This window comes from Arachis stenosperma, chromosome 5 (assembly GCF_014773155.1).
Source record: "Arachis stenosperma cultivar V10309 chromosome 5, arast.V10309.gnm1.PFL2, whole genome shotgun sequence".
Taxonomy (NCBI): domain Eukaryota; kingdom Viridiplantae; phylum Streptophyta; class Magnoliopsida; order Fabales; family Fabaceae; genus Arachis; species Arachis stenosperma.
The window spans coordinates 109,116,780-109,131,958 of NC_080381.1; the positions used below are offsets into that span (position 1 = coordinate 109,116,780).

A 15,179-nucleotide genomic window follows, 5' to 3' on the forward strand; every position below is an offset into this window, starting at 1 on the left:
CCAGGATGTCTAATTTCCAACGCCGTTGAGAGCGCGCCAATTGGGCTTCTGTAGCTCCAGAAAATCCACTTCGAGTGCAGGGAGGTCAGAATCCAACAGCATCTGCAGTCCTTTTTAGTCTCTGAATCAGATTTTTGCTCAGGTCCCTCAATTTCAGCCAGAAAATACCTGAAATCACAGAAAAACACACAAACTCATAGTAAAGTCCAGAAAAGTGAATTTTAACTAAAAACTAATAAAAATATAATAAAAACTCAACTAAAACTACCAAAAACATACTAAAAACAATGCCAAAAAGCGTACAAATTATCCGCTCATCACAACACCAAACTTAAATTGTTGCTTGTCCTCAAGCAACTGAAAATCAAATAAGATAAAAAGAAGAGAATATACTATAGACTCCAAATTATCAATGAAACTAAGCTCCAAATTAGATGAGCGGGACTAGTAGCTTTTTGCCTCCGAACAGTTTTGGCATCTCACTTTATCCTTTGAAATTTAGAATGATTGGCTTCTTTAGGAACTCAGAATATAGATAGTGTTATTGATTCTCCTAGTTAAGTATGATGATTCTTGAACACAGTTACTTATTGAGTCTTGGCCGTGGCCCAAAGCACTCTGTCTTCCAGTATTACCACCGGATACATACATGCCACAGACACATAATTGGGTGAACCTTTTCAGATTGTGACTCAGCTTTGCTAAAGTCCCCAATTAGAGGTGTCCAGGGTTCTTAAGCACACTCTTATTGCCTTGGATCACAACTTTATTTCTTTCTTTTTCTTTCTTTTTCTCTTTCTCCCTTTTTTTTCGTTTTTCTCCTTCTTTTTTCCTTTTTTTTTTGTATTCACTGCTTTTTCTTGCTTCAAGAATCATTTTTATGATTTTTCAGATCCTCAGTAACATGTCTCCTTTTTCATCATTCTTTCAAGAGCCAACAATTTTAACATTCATGAACAACAAACTCAAAAGACATATGCACTGTTTAAGCATACATTCAGAAAACAAAAAGTATTGTCACCACATCAATCTAATTAAGCTAGTTTTAAAGATGAATTTGAAATCCTGTACTTCTTGTTCTTTTGTGATAAAAACAGTTTTCATTTAAGAAAGGTGATGGATTCATAGGACATTTATAACTTTAAGGCATAGACACTAAGACACTAATGATCATAAGACACAAACATGGATAAACATAAAGCACTAAAATTCGAAAAACAAAAATAAGAACAAGGAGGTTAAAGAACGGGTCCACCTTAGTGATGGCGGCTCTTTCTTTCTCTTGAAGATCCTATGGAGTGCTTGAGCTCCTCAATGTCTCTTCCTTGTCTTTGTTGCTCCTCTCTCATGATCCTTTGATCTTCTCTAATTTCATGGAGGAGGATGGCATGTTCTTGGTGCTCCACCCTTAGTTGTCCCATGTTGGAACTTAATTCTCCTAGGAGGTGTTCAGTGCTCCCAATAGTCTTGTGGAGGAAAGTGCATCCCTTGAGATATCTCAGGGATCTAATGATGAGAGGGGTCTTGTTTGCTCCATCTTCTTCTTAGTGATGGGCTTGAGGTCATGCCTTCTCAGTTGAACCGGCTTTGGATGCCATAAATGGTTATGGAAAAACAAAAAGCAATGCTTTTACACACCAAACTTAAAAGGTTTGCTCGTCCTCGAGCAAAAGAGAAAGAAGAGAGTAGAAGAAGAAGAAATGAAGGAGAGGGAGATGGCTTTGTGGTTAGGCCAAAAGGGGAAGAAGTAGTGGTTTGAATTGGATGGTGAGGTAAGTGGGGTTTTATGGAGGTGAGTGGTGAAGAGAGAGATGGGATTTGATAGGTGAGGGGTTTGTGGGGATCCTGTGGGGTCCACAGATCCTTAGGTGTCAAGGAAAAGTCATCCCTGCACCAAATGGCATCAAAAATCACGTTTTGAGCCAATTCTGGCGTTAAACGCCGGGCTGGTGCCCATTTCTGGCGTTTAACGCCAGGTTCTTGCCCTTTCCTGGCGTTTAACGCCAGTCTAGTGCCCCTTTCTGGCGTTAAACGCCCAGAATGGTGCCAGACTGGGCGTTAAACGCCCAACTGCTAGCCTCACTGGCGTTTAAACGCCAGTGAGTTCTTCCTCCAGGGTGTGCTGTTTTTCTTCCTGTTTTTCATTCTGTTTTTGCTTTTTCAATGGATTTTGTGACTTCTTATGATCATCAACCTACAAAATAAAGTAAAATAACAAAAGAAAATAGATAAAATATAACATTGGGTTGCCTCCCAACAAGCGCTTCTTTAATGTCAGTAGCTTGACAGAGGGCTCTCATGGAGCCTCACAGATACTCAGAGCAATGTTGGAACCTCCCAACACCAAACTTAGAGTTTGAATGTGGGGGTTCAACACCAAACTTAGAGTTTGGTTGTAGCCTCCCAACACCAAACTTAGAGTTTGACTATGGGGGCTCTATTTGTCTCTGATTTGAGGGAAGCTCTTCAAGCTTCTTCTCCATGATGACAGAGGGATATCCTTGAGCCTTAAACACCAAGGATTTTTCATTCACTTGAATGATCAGTTCACCTCTATCAACATCAATCACAGCCTTTGCTGTGGCTAGGAAGGGTCTGCCAAGGATGATGGATTCATCCATGCACTTCCCAGTCTCTAGGACTATGAAATCAGTAGGGATGTAATGGTCTTCAACTTTTACCAAAACATTCTCTACAAGTCCATGAGCTTGTTTTCTTGAGTTGTCTGCCATCTCCAATGAGATTCTTGCAGCTTGTACCTCAAAGATCCCTAGCTTCTCTATTACAGAGAGAGGCATGAGCTTTACACTTGACCCTAAGTCACACAGGGCCTTCTTGAAGGGCATGGTGCCTATGGTATAAGGTATGGAAAACTTCCCAGGATCTTGTCTCTTTTGAGGTAATTTCTGCCTAGACAAGTCATCCAGTTCTTTGGTGAGCAAAGGGGGTTCATCTTCCCAAGTCTCATTTCCAAATAACTTGTCATTTAGCTTCATGATTGCTCCAAGGTATTTAGCAACTTGCTCTTCAGTGACATACTCATCCTCTTCAGAGGAAGAATACTCATCAGAGCTCATGAAAGGCAGAAGTAAGTCCAATAGAATCTCTATGGTCTCATTTTGAGCCTCAGATTCCCATGCTTCCTCATTGGGGAACTTAGAGGAGGTTGGTGCACGCCCATTGAGGTCTTCCTCAGTGGCGTCCACCTCCTCTCTTTCCTCTCCATATTCGGCCATGGTTATGGCTTTGCACTCTCCTTTTGGATTTTCTTCTGTATTACTTGGGAGAGTACTAGGAGGGAGTTCAGTAACTTTCTTGCTCAGCTGTCCCACTTGTGCCTCCAAATTCCTAATGGAGGACCTTGTTTCAGTCATGAAACTTTGAGTGGTTTTGATTAGATCAGAGACCATGGTTGCTAAGTCAGAGGGGTTCTGCTTAGAATTCTCTGTCTGTTGCTGAGAAGATGATGGAAAAGGCTTGCCATTGCTAAACCTGTTTCTTCCACCATTGTTGTTGTTGAAACCTTGTTGAGGTCTCTCTTGATTCTTCCATGAGAAATTTGGGTGATTTCTCCATGAAGAATTAGAGGTGTTTCCATAGGGTTCTCCTAGGTAATTCACCTCTTCCATTGAAGGGTTCTCAGGATCATAAGCTTCTTCCTCAGATGAAGCATCCTTAGTACTGCTTGGTGCATTTTGCATTCCAGACAGACTTTGAGAAATCAAATTGACTTGTTGAGTCAATATCTTGTTCTGAGCCAATATGGCATTCAGAGTGTCAATCTCAAGAACTCCTTTCTTCTGACTAGTCCCATTGTTCACAGGATTCCTTTCAGAAGTGTACATGAATTGGTTATTTGCAACCATTTCAATTAGCTCTTGAGCTTCTGTAGGCGTCTTCTTCAAATGAAGAGATCCTCCAGCAGAGCTATCCAAAGACATCTTGGATAGTTCAGAGAGACCATCATAGAAAATGCCTATGATGCTCCATTCAGAAAGCATGTCAGAAGGACATCTTCTGATCAATTGTTTATATCTTTCCCAAGCTTCATAGAGGGATTCTCCATCCTTCTGTCTGAAGGTTTGGACTTCCACTCTAAGCTTACTCAATTTTTGAGGTGGAAAGAACTTTGCCAAGAAGGCATTGACTAGCTTTTCCCAAGAGTCCAGGCTTTCTTTAGGTTTTGAGTCCAACCATGTCCTAGCTCTGTCTTTTACAACAAAAGGGAATAGCATCAGTCTGTAGACCTCAGGGTCAACCCCATTAGTCTTGACTGTGTCACAGATTTGCAAGAACTCAGCTAAAAACTGATGAGGATCTTCCAATGGAAGTCCATGGAACTTGCAATTCTGTTGCATTAGAGAAACTAATTGAGGCTTAAGCTCGAAGTTGTTTGCTCCAATGGCAGGGATAGAGATGCTTCTCCCATAGAAGCTGGGAGTAGGTGCAGTAAAGTCACCCAGCACCTTCCTTGCATTGTTGGCATTGTTATTGTTTTCGGCTGCCATGTCTTCTTCTTTGAAGAATTCGGTCAGGTCCTCAACAGAGAGTTGTGCCTTAGCTTCTCTTAGCTTCCGCTTCAAGGTCCTTTCAGGTTCAGGGTCAGCTTCAACAAGAATGCCTTTGTCTTTGTTCCTGCTCATATGAAAGAGAAGAGAACAAGAAAATATGGAATCCTCTATGTCACAGTATAGAGATTCCTTAAGGTGTCAGAGGAAGAAAAATGGAAGACAGAGGTAGAAAATTCGAACTTATCAAAGAAGATGGAGTTTGAATTTTGCATTAAGGAATAGTGTTAGTCCATAAATAGAAGGATGTGAGAAGAAGGGAAGTAATTTTCGAAAATTAAGTAAAAGATTTTGAAAACATTTTGAAAAACACTAATTGATTTTCGAAAATAAAAGTGGGAAAGAAATCAAGTGATTTTTGAAAAAAATTTTGAAATTAGAAATTAAAAAGATTTGATTGAAAACTATTTTGAAAAAGATGTGATTAAAAAGATTTGATTGAAAAGTTATGGTTCTAAAAAGATGTGATTGAGAAGATATGATTTGAAAAGATATGATTTGAAAACAAATTTAAAAGATATGATTTTAAAAATTAATGACTTGCCTAACAAGAAAAGATATGATTCAAACATAAAACCTTTCTTAACAGAAAAGGCAAAAAATGTTCAATCAAATCATTAATTGTTAGTAAGTATCTTTGAAAAAGGAAAGAAATTGATTTTGAAAACATTTGATTGAAAAGATATGATTTGAAAAAGATTTGATTTTGAAAAACTTTGAAAACTTGGAAAAAAAATTGATTTTGAAAAAAAATCTTCCCCCTTTAGCCATCCTGGCGTTAAACGCCCAGAATGGTGCACATTCTGGCGTTTAACGCCCAAACTACTACCTTTTTGGGCGTTAAACGCCCAGCCAGGCACCCTGGCTGGCGTTTAAACGCCAGTCTGTCTTCTTCACTGGGCATTTTTGACTGCCCAGCTTTTTCTGTGTGATTCCTCTGCAGTATGTTCTGAATCTTCAATTCTCTGTATTATTGACTTGAAAAGACACAAATTAAAAATATTTTTGGATTTTTAATAATGAGGAATAATCAAAATGCAACTAAAATCAAATAATAATGCATGCAAGACACCAAACTTAGCAGTTTGTATACTATTGACACTAACAAAATGAGAATGCACATGAGAAATAACAAAACACTCAAGTCAATAGAATTCAAAGATCAAACAAAGAAATCATCAAGAACAACTTGAAGATTAATGAAGACACATGCATAAATTTGAAAAATGCAAGAAGAACAGAAACATGCAATTGACACCAAACTTAAAATGAGACTCTATACTCAAACAAGAAACATAAAATATTTTTGGTTTTTATGCTTTTGTAATTTTTTTGATTTTTCGAAAATTAAGTGGAAAAGAAAATAAAGGTATCAAAATTCTTAATTAGAATTCCAGGAATCATGCAATGTTAGTCTAAAGCTTTAGTCTAAAGGAATTAGACATAGCTAGCTAAGCTTCAGCAGGACATTGCATTCAAGAGCTCAATTGATGAGGATCAATCAGCTTTGGTGATGATAAGAACATCACCTTGAAACACTAGAATTCATTCTTAAGAACTCTGAAGAAAAATAATACCTAATCTAAGCAACAAGATGAACCGTCAGTTGTCCATACACAAACAACCCCCGGCAACGGCGCCAAAAACTTGGTGCGCGAAATTGTGATCACTACAACTTCGCACAACTAACCAGCAAGTGCACTGGGTCGTCCAAGTAATACCTTACGCGAGTAAGGGTCGATCCCACGGAGATTGTTGGCATGAAGCAAGCTATGGTCACCTTGTAAATCTCAGTCAGGCAAACTCAAATGGGTATAGATGATGAATAAATCATAAAGATAAAGATAGAGGTACTTATGTAATTCATTGGTAGGAACTTCAGATAAGCGTATGAAGATGCCTTCCCTTCCGTCTCTCTGCTTTCCTACTGTCTTCATCCAATCCTTCTTACTCCTTTCCATGGCAAGCTCGTGTAGGGTTTCACCATTGTCAGTGGCTACCTCCCATCCTCTCAGTGAAAGCGATTGGCATATGCCCTGTCACGGCATAGCGGAATTCAGCTGTCGGTTCTCGGTCAGGCCGGAATAATATCCATTGATACTTTTGCGTCTGTCACTAACGCCCCGCCTGCTAGGAGTTTGAAGCACGTCACAGTCATTCAATCATTGAATCCTACTCAGAATACCACAGACAAGGTTTAGACCTTCCGGATTCTCTTGAATGCCGCCATCAGGTCCTACCTATACCACGAAGATTCCGATTAAAGAATCCAAGAGATATTCACTAAGCCTTGGTTGCTTGTAGAACAAGAATGGTTGTCAGTCACCTTGTTCATAGGTGAGAATGATGATGAGTGTCACGGATCATCACATTCATCAAGTTGAAGAACAAGTGATATCTTAGAACAAGAACAAGCGGAATTGAATGGAAGAACAATAGTAATTGCATTAATACTCGAGGTACAGCAGAGCTCCACACCTTAATCTATGGTGTGTAGAAACTCCACCGTTGAAAATACATAAGCATAAGGTCTAGGCATGGCCGTGAGGCCAGCCTCCCAATGATCTAAGAACTAGATGTCCGAAGATGAAAATACAATAGTAAAAGGTCCTATTTATAAGAAACTAGTAGCCTAGGGTGTACAGAGATGAGTAAATGACATAAAAATCCACTTCCGGGCCCACTTGGTGTGTGCTTGGGCTGAGCATTGAAGCACTTTCGTGTAGAGACTCTTCTTGGAGTTAAACGCCAGCTTTTATGCCAGTTTGGGCGTTTAACTCCCATTTAGGTGCCAGTTCCGGCATTTAACGCTGGAAATTCTGTAGGTGACTTTGAACGCCGGTTTGGGCCATCAAATCTTGGGTAAAGTATGGACTATCATATATTTCTGGAAAGCCCAGGATGTCTACTTTCCAACGCCGTTGAGAGCGCGCCAATTGGGCTTCTGTAGCTCCAGAAAATCCACTTCGAGTGCAGGGAGGTCAGAATCCAATAGCATCTGCAGTCCTTTTTAGTCTCTGAATCAGATTTTTGCTCAGGTCCCTCAATTTCAGCCAGAAAATACCTGAAATCATAGAAAAACACACAAACTCATAGTAAAGTCCAGAAAAGTGAATTTTAACTAAAAACTAATAAAAATATAATAAAAACTCAACTAAAACTACCAAAAACATACTAAAAACAATGCCAAAAAGCGTACAAATTATCCGCTCATCACAAAGCATTTGGACCGTTTTCACTGAGAGGATGGGAGGTAGCCACTGACAATGGTGACACCCTACATACAGCTTGCCGTAGACGGGCGTTACAAATAATTGAGTTGAATATTACATTGCAGGAATTCAGAGGACAAAGCATCTCCAAAACTCTAACATATTCCCCATTACTGCACAACAAGTAACAACTATTTATTTTATGCCCTTTTTACTTTATACGAGGCTAAAGAACTCTATTGGTATCCTGACTAAGATTAATAAAATAAACATAGCTTGCTTCAAACCAATAATCTCCGTGGGATCGACCCTTACTCACGTAAGGTATTACTTGGACGACCCAGTGCACTTGCTGGTTAGTTGTACGGATTGCAAATTCGTGCACCACCTGCATCGCACAACTACACTAGTTCACTGCCCAGTTTTAATTTTCTTTCCCCCTCTCCCAATCCTAATTCTCTCTTGTTCTTTTATCCTTTTCTTTTTTTTTCAACATAATATTTGTTACTTTCTATTTTCAGCTCTTCTTTGCTTGAGGACAAGCAAATCTTTAAGTTTGGTGTTGACGCTTCACTTAATGGTTTTCTGTTTATTCTTATGCCACCAAAAGGTAGGCGAATCATCTTCACTGAGGAGCACAACCTGAAGAATAAAGCGACCGTCAGGATAACTAAGGTGGTTGAGTTCCTTTCATTTTTTAGTCCTCCCCTCTTTTTCTATGTTATGTTCCAGTTTTCTGCTATTTTGCTTTGTTTGTTGCATGATCCTTTATTAGTTAGAATCCTAGGATTAGTTTAGTTTTTTCTTAATTGCTTTAATTCTGAAAAGATGTCTCATGTATTACTCACTGAGCTTGAATTCAAATAAAAAATACAGAAGTAATGTATTGCATGAGAAATTGAGTTAATTTTAAGAGTAATCTTATTTACTTAAATGTGGTGGTATTAATTGTAATTCTTAATGCATGACATAAACAGTGCATATTTAAATTTGAATCAAAGAATGTTGATGTACAAGGAACAAGAATTTAGAGAATTATTATGATTTCCCTGAAATTAATGAAAGTTTAATCCTTGAAGCAAAAGAAACAGCAAAAGAAAAATAAAAGCAAGATCCAAGGCTCTGAGAATCAATGACTAAGGAGGTCAGACATGATTAAAAGCTCAAAGAGTTGTTTCCCTAGTCACATGCTTGTGGTGTTTCTGTGTCAAGTAATCCTTGAGACAAAACATTTAGAGTCGAGATGAATTGCAGAGTACGCCAAAGGCTTTGAGCACCACTGTCTGGGAGTAACTGAAAAACCTTTTTTAATAATAATGAAAATATTTAAAACTTAAAGAAAGTTCCCCAATTAAGTGCTTGTGGTATTTCTGTGTCAAGTAATCCTTGAGACAAAACATTTAAAGTCATGGCTAGGCTCAAGGTTTAAAGCACCAAAGAAAATTGCTGTGTTCAAGGATTAAATTGATCTACAAAAGATCAGAGAAGTCATAATATTATCCAGATTCTAATTCCATATGACAGTAACATTCTTCTGATTCAAAGGAGAGTGAAATGCCAAAACTATTTAGGATTGCAAATGTAAACCCCACTATAAGAAGAGACATGGGCTTAATCGAACTCTCATTCTCATGCAAATTAATATCCTAAGCCTATATTAATTTTGGTTGCTTGAGGACAAGCAACAGTTCAAGTTTGGTGTTGTGATGCGTGAGCATCTTTCTTATATTTTCCTAGTGAATTTGCATCTAATTTATTGAGTTTAATAAAGAATTAATTATCTTTTAGCCAATATAGATGCTACTTTGAGTCTTGTGCAATTTTGTATATTTTAGGTAGCATTCGGCTGGATTTGATGGAGTTTCTGCAGCACAAGAACAAAAGGAGATGGCAGCGAGGAGCGACGCATACGCATGACTAACACGTGCGCGTGATTTGGAGCTTTCCATGGTGACGCGTGCGCGTGACTGACGCGTACGCGTGATTTTAAGATTTGCTCAGCGACACATACGCGTGACATGCGCCACGTGCAGAAAACGCAGAAAAATGCTGGGGGCGATTTCTGGGCTGTTTTGACCCAGTTTTCAGCCCAGAAAACACAAATTAAAAGCTGCAGAATGGACAAAACATGTGGTCTCCACCCATCAACTGAAGACCTACTAATTATTCTGATTTAAATTCAAATCTTATTTTTAGGGAAAGATAATTAGATTTTAAATTAATTAAGATTAGTTATAAAAAGGGACTCCATTAGTTAACTTTAGAATGCCATCAGATTGGAACTCAGTACATTTTACCTGAATCCTTATTGTCTCTCTGGACCATGAGTAACTAAACATCTACTGTTAAGGTTAGGAGCTCTATCTATTTGTATGGATTGATTTTATTGCTTTTTCTATTTTAATTCATGTATGGATTTATAATTTAAGAATTGTTTTCGCTCTTCATCTTATGAATTTGGGTGGAACGGAAGTATGACTGCTACACAAAATCATGATACACAACTTCGTGTAGCTGACCAGCAAGTGCACTGGGTCGTCCAAGTAATACCTTACGTTAGTAAGGGTCGATCCCACGGAGATTGTCGGCTTGAAGGAAGCTATGGTTATCTTATTATTCTTAGTCAGGATATCAATAATGGTTCTTAGTTTTAATTGCAAAAAATAAAAGAACATGAAATAAATACTTGTTATGCAGTAATGGAGAGTGGGTTGGAGTTTTGGAGATGCTCTGTCTTATGAATCTTTGCTTTCCTACTGTCTTCTTCTTCACGCACACAAGGCTCCTTCCATGGCAAGCTGTATGTTGGTGGATCACTATTGTCAATGGCTACCATCCGTCCTTTCAGTGAAAAAGCTCCATGCACATGGCTAATCATCTGTCGGTTCTCACTTGTGCTGGAATAGGATCCAGTAATCCTTTTTGCATTTGTCACTACGCCCAACGTTCATGAGTTTGAAGCTCTTCACAGTCATCCCATCCCAGATCCTACTCAGAATACCATAGACAAGGTTTAGACTTTCCGGATCTCAAGAATACTGCCAATTGATTCTAGCTTATACCACGAATACTCTGGTCTCACGGATTGAACGCTCTGTTGTCAGGAGAAGCAATCAAACTTGTGAACTAGGAACCCAAGAGATAAACACTCAATCTAAGGTAGAACGGAAGTGGTTGTTAGGTACGCACTCATAGGTTGAGAATGGTGATGAGTGTCACGGATCATCACATTCATCATGTTTAAGTGCGAGTGAATATCTTAGAATAGAATCAAGCGTGATTGAATAGAAAACAGAAGTAATTGTATTAATCCATCGAGACATAGAAGAGCTCCTCACCCCCAACCATGGGGTTTAGAGACTCATGCCAAAGAAGATACAAATTCAGATGTAAAATATCATGAGGTGTCAAATGAATCTCTAAAAGTAATTTTTATACTAAACTAGTAACCTAGGTTTACAGAAAATGAGTAAACTAAGATAGATAGTGCAGAAATCCACTTCTGGGGCCCACTTAGTGTGTGTTTGGGCTGAGCAACGAAGCTTTCACATGCATAGGCTATTCCTGGCATTTAACTCCAGCTTTTGTGCCAGTTTCGGTGTTTAACTCCAGCTTGTATCCTGTTTCTGGCGTTTAACGCCAGAATAGGGTAGAAAGTTGGCGTTAAACACCAGTTTGTGTCATCACAACTCGGGCAAAGTATGGACTATATATTACTGGAAATCTCAGGATGTCTACTTTCCAACGCAATATAGAGCGCACCAATTGGGCTTCTGTAGCTCTAGAAAATCCATTTCGAGTGCAAGGAGGTCAAAATCCAACAGCAAATGCAGTCCTTTTTCAGCCTCTGAATCAGATTTTTGCTCAGGTCCTTCAATTTCAACCAGAAAATACACGAAATCACAGAAAAACACACAAACTTATAGCAAAGTCCAAAAATGTGATTTTTGCATAAAAACTAATAAAAATATACTAAAAAGTAGCTAGATCCTACTAAAAACTATATGAAAATACCCCCAAAACGCGTATAAAATATCCGCTCATCACAACACCAAACTTAAACTGTTGCTTGTCCTCAAGCAACTAGATAAATAAAATAGGATAAACAGAAGATCAAGAGGTAATACATCAGGTGCATGAAATTGTGATCTCTACTTTTCACAACTCAAATAATCCCTGGTAATGACTCCAAAAACTTGGTGCTCAATACCATGGTATAAACATAATTTCACAACTTCGCACAACTAACCAGCAAGTGCACTAGGTCGTCCAAGTAATAAACCTTACGCGAGTAAGGGTCGATCCCACGGAGATTGTTGGTATGAAGCAAGCTATGGTCACCTTGTAAATCTCAGTCAGGCAGATTCAAATGGTTATGGATGATATATGAATAAAACATAAAGATAAAGATAGAGATACTTATGTAATTCATTGGTGAGAATTTCAGATAAGCGTATGGAGATGCTTTGTCCCTTCCGTCTCTCTGCTTTCCTACTGTCTTCATCCAATCCTTCTTACTCCTTTCCATGGCAAGCTGTATGTTGGGAATCACCGTTGTCAGTGGCTACAGTCCCGTCCTCTCAGTGAAAATGTTCAACGCGCTCTGTCACAGCACGGCTAATCATCTGTCGGTTCTTAATCAGGTTGGAATAGAATCCATTGATTCTTTTGCGTCTGTCACTAACGCCCAGCCTTCAGGAGTTTGAAGCTTGTCACAGTCATTCAATCCTTGAAACCTACTCAGAATACCACAGACAAGGTTTAGACCTTCCAGATTCTCTTGAATGCCGCCATCAATTCTAGCTTATACCACAAAGATTCTGATTAAGGAATCCAAGAGATAAACATTCAAGCCTTGTTTGCTTGTAAAACGGAAGTGGTTGTCAGACACGCGTTCATAAGTGAGAATGATGATGAGCGTCACATAATCATCACATTCATCATGTTCTTGGGTGCAAATGAATATCTTAGAACAAGAATAGGCTGAATTGAATAGAAGAACAATAGTAATTGCATTAATACTCGAGGTACAGCAGAGCTCCACACCTTAATCTATGGTGTGTAGAAACTCCACCGTTGAAAATACATAAGAACAAGGTCTAGGCATGGCCGTGAGGCCAGACCCCAAAAAGTGATCTAAGATAGCAAAAAACTTTCCAAGATAGCTACCAAGATGAGAATACAATAGTAAAAGGTCCTATATGTAGAGAACTAGTAGCTTAGGGTTTATAAAGATGAGTAAATGACATAAAAATCCACTTCCGGGCCCACTTGGTGTGTGCTTGGGCTGAGCATTGAAGCTTTCATGTGTAGAGACTTTTCTTGGAGTTAAATGCCAGCTTTTATGCCAGTTTGGGCGTTTAACTCCCATTCTTGTGCCAGTTCCGGTGTTTAACGTCGGGCAGTTTTGAGCTGATTTGGAACGCCGGTTTGGGCCATCAAATCTCGGGCAAAGTATGGACTATTATACATTTCTAGAAAGCCCAGGATGTCTACTTTCCAACGCAGTTAAGAGCGCGCCAATTGGGCTTCTGTAGCTCCAGAAAATCCACTTCGAGGATAGGGAGGTCAGAATCCAACAACATCTGCAGTCCTTTTCAGCCTCTGAATCAGATTTTTGCTCAAGTCCCTCAATTTCAGCCAAAAAATACCTGAAATCACAGAAAAACACACAAACTCATAGTAAAGTCCAGAAAAGTGAATTTTAACTAAAAACTAATAAAAATATACTAAAAACTAACTAAAACATACTAAAAACAATGCCAAAAAGCGTACAAATTATCCGCTCATCACAACACCAAACTTAAATTGTTGCTTGTCCTCAAGCAACTGAAAATCAAATAAGATAAAAAGAAGAGAATATACTATAGACTCCGAACTATCAATGAAATTTAGCTCCAATTAGATGAGCGGGACTAGTAGCTTTTTGCCTCCGAACAGTTTTGGCATCTCACTTTATCCTTTGAAGTTCAGAATGATTGGTTTCTATAGGAACTCAGAATCCAGATAGTGTTATTGATTCTCCTAGTTAAGTATGATGATTCTTGAACACAGCTACTTTATGAGTCTTGGCCGTGGCCCAAAGCACTCTGTTTTCCAGTATTACCACCGGATACATACATGCCACAGACACATAACTGGGTGAACCCTTTCAGATTGTGACTCAGCTTTGCTAAAGTCCCCAATTAGAGGTGTCCAGGGTTCTTAAGCACACTCTTTTTTGCCTTGGATCACAACTTTATTTTTACCCTTGCCTTTTGGTTTAAAGGGCTATTGGCTTTTTCTGCTTGCTCTTTCTTTTTCTTTCTCTCTTTTTTTTGCATATACTTTCTGTTTTTTTTTTTTGCAAGCTTTTCACTGCTTTTTCTTGCTTCAAGAATCAATTTGATGATTTTTCAGATCCTCAGTAACATTTCTCCTTTTCCATCATTCTTTCAAGAGCCAACAATTTTAACATTCATGAACAACAAATTCACAAGACATATGCACTGTTCAAGCATACATTCAGAAAACAAAAAGTATTGTCACCACATCAAAATAATTAAACTAGTTTCAAGGATGAATTCGAAATCATGTACTTCTTGTTCTTTTGTAATTAAAACATTTTTCATTTAAGAAAGGTGATGGATTCATAGGATATTCATAACTTTAAGGCATAGACACTTAGACACTAATGATCATAAGACACAAACATAGATAAACATAAGCATAATTTTCGAAAAACAGAAAAATGAAGAACAAGGAGATTAAAGAACGGGTCCAACTTAGTGATGGCGGCTTCTTCTTCCTCTTGAAGATCTTATGGAGTGCTTGAGCTCCTCAATGTCTCTTCCTTGCCTTTGTTGCTCCTCTCTCATGATTCTTTGATCTTCTCTAATTTCATGGAGGAGGATGGAATGTTCTTGGTGCTTCACCCTTAGTTGTCCCATGTTGGAACTCAATTCTCCTAGGGAGGTGTTGATTTGCTTCCAATAGTTTTGTGGAGGAAAGTGCATCCCTTGAGGCATCTCAGGGATTTCATGATGAGGAATCTCCTCATGTCCATGAGTGGGATCTCTTGTTTGTTCCATCCTCTTCTTAGTGGTATCCATGAGGACTTGGTCCAACCTTTGATCAAAGTTGACCCTTTTTGAGTTTGAAAGGGACCTCGGGGATCACCTTCTTCTTGGCCACAACTTCATAGAAGTGGTCTTGATGCACCCTTGAGATGAATCTCTCTATCTCCCATGACTCGGAGGTGGAAGCTTTTGCCTTCCCTTTCCTCTTTCTAGAGGTTTCTCCGGCCTTAGGTGCCATAAATGGTTATGGAAAAACAAAAAGAAACACTTTTACCACACCAAACTTAGAAGGTTTGCTCGTCCCCGAGCAAAAGAAGAAAGAAAAGAGTAAAAGAAGAAGA

The 15,179-nt window shown here is 38.8% G+C and overlaps 1 non-coding gene across 1 annotated transcript; it reads left to right on the forward strand.

The window, feature by feature from the left end:
- The first annotated feature begins 3,995 nt into the window (after positions 1-3,995).
- On the forward strand, positions 3,996-4,103 carry LOC130983868 (small nucleolar RNA R71). Its single transcript, XR_009087839.1, has one exon. It is a non-coding gene; the product is annotated as a small nucleolar RNA R71 (small nucleolar RNA).
- The last annotated feature ends 11,076 nt before the right edge of the window (positions 4,104-15,179 follow it).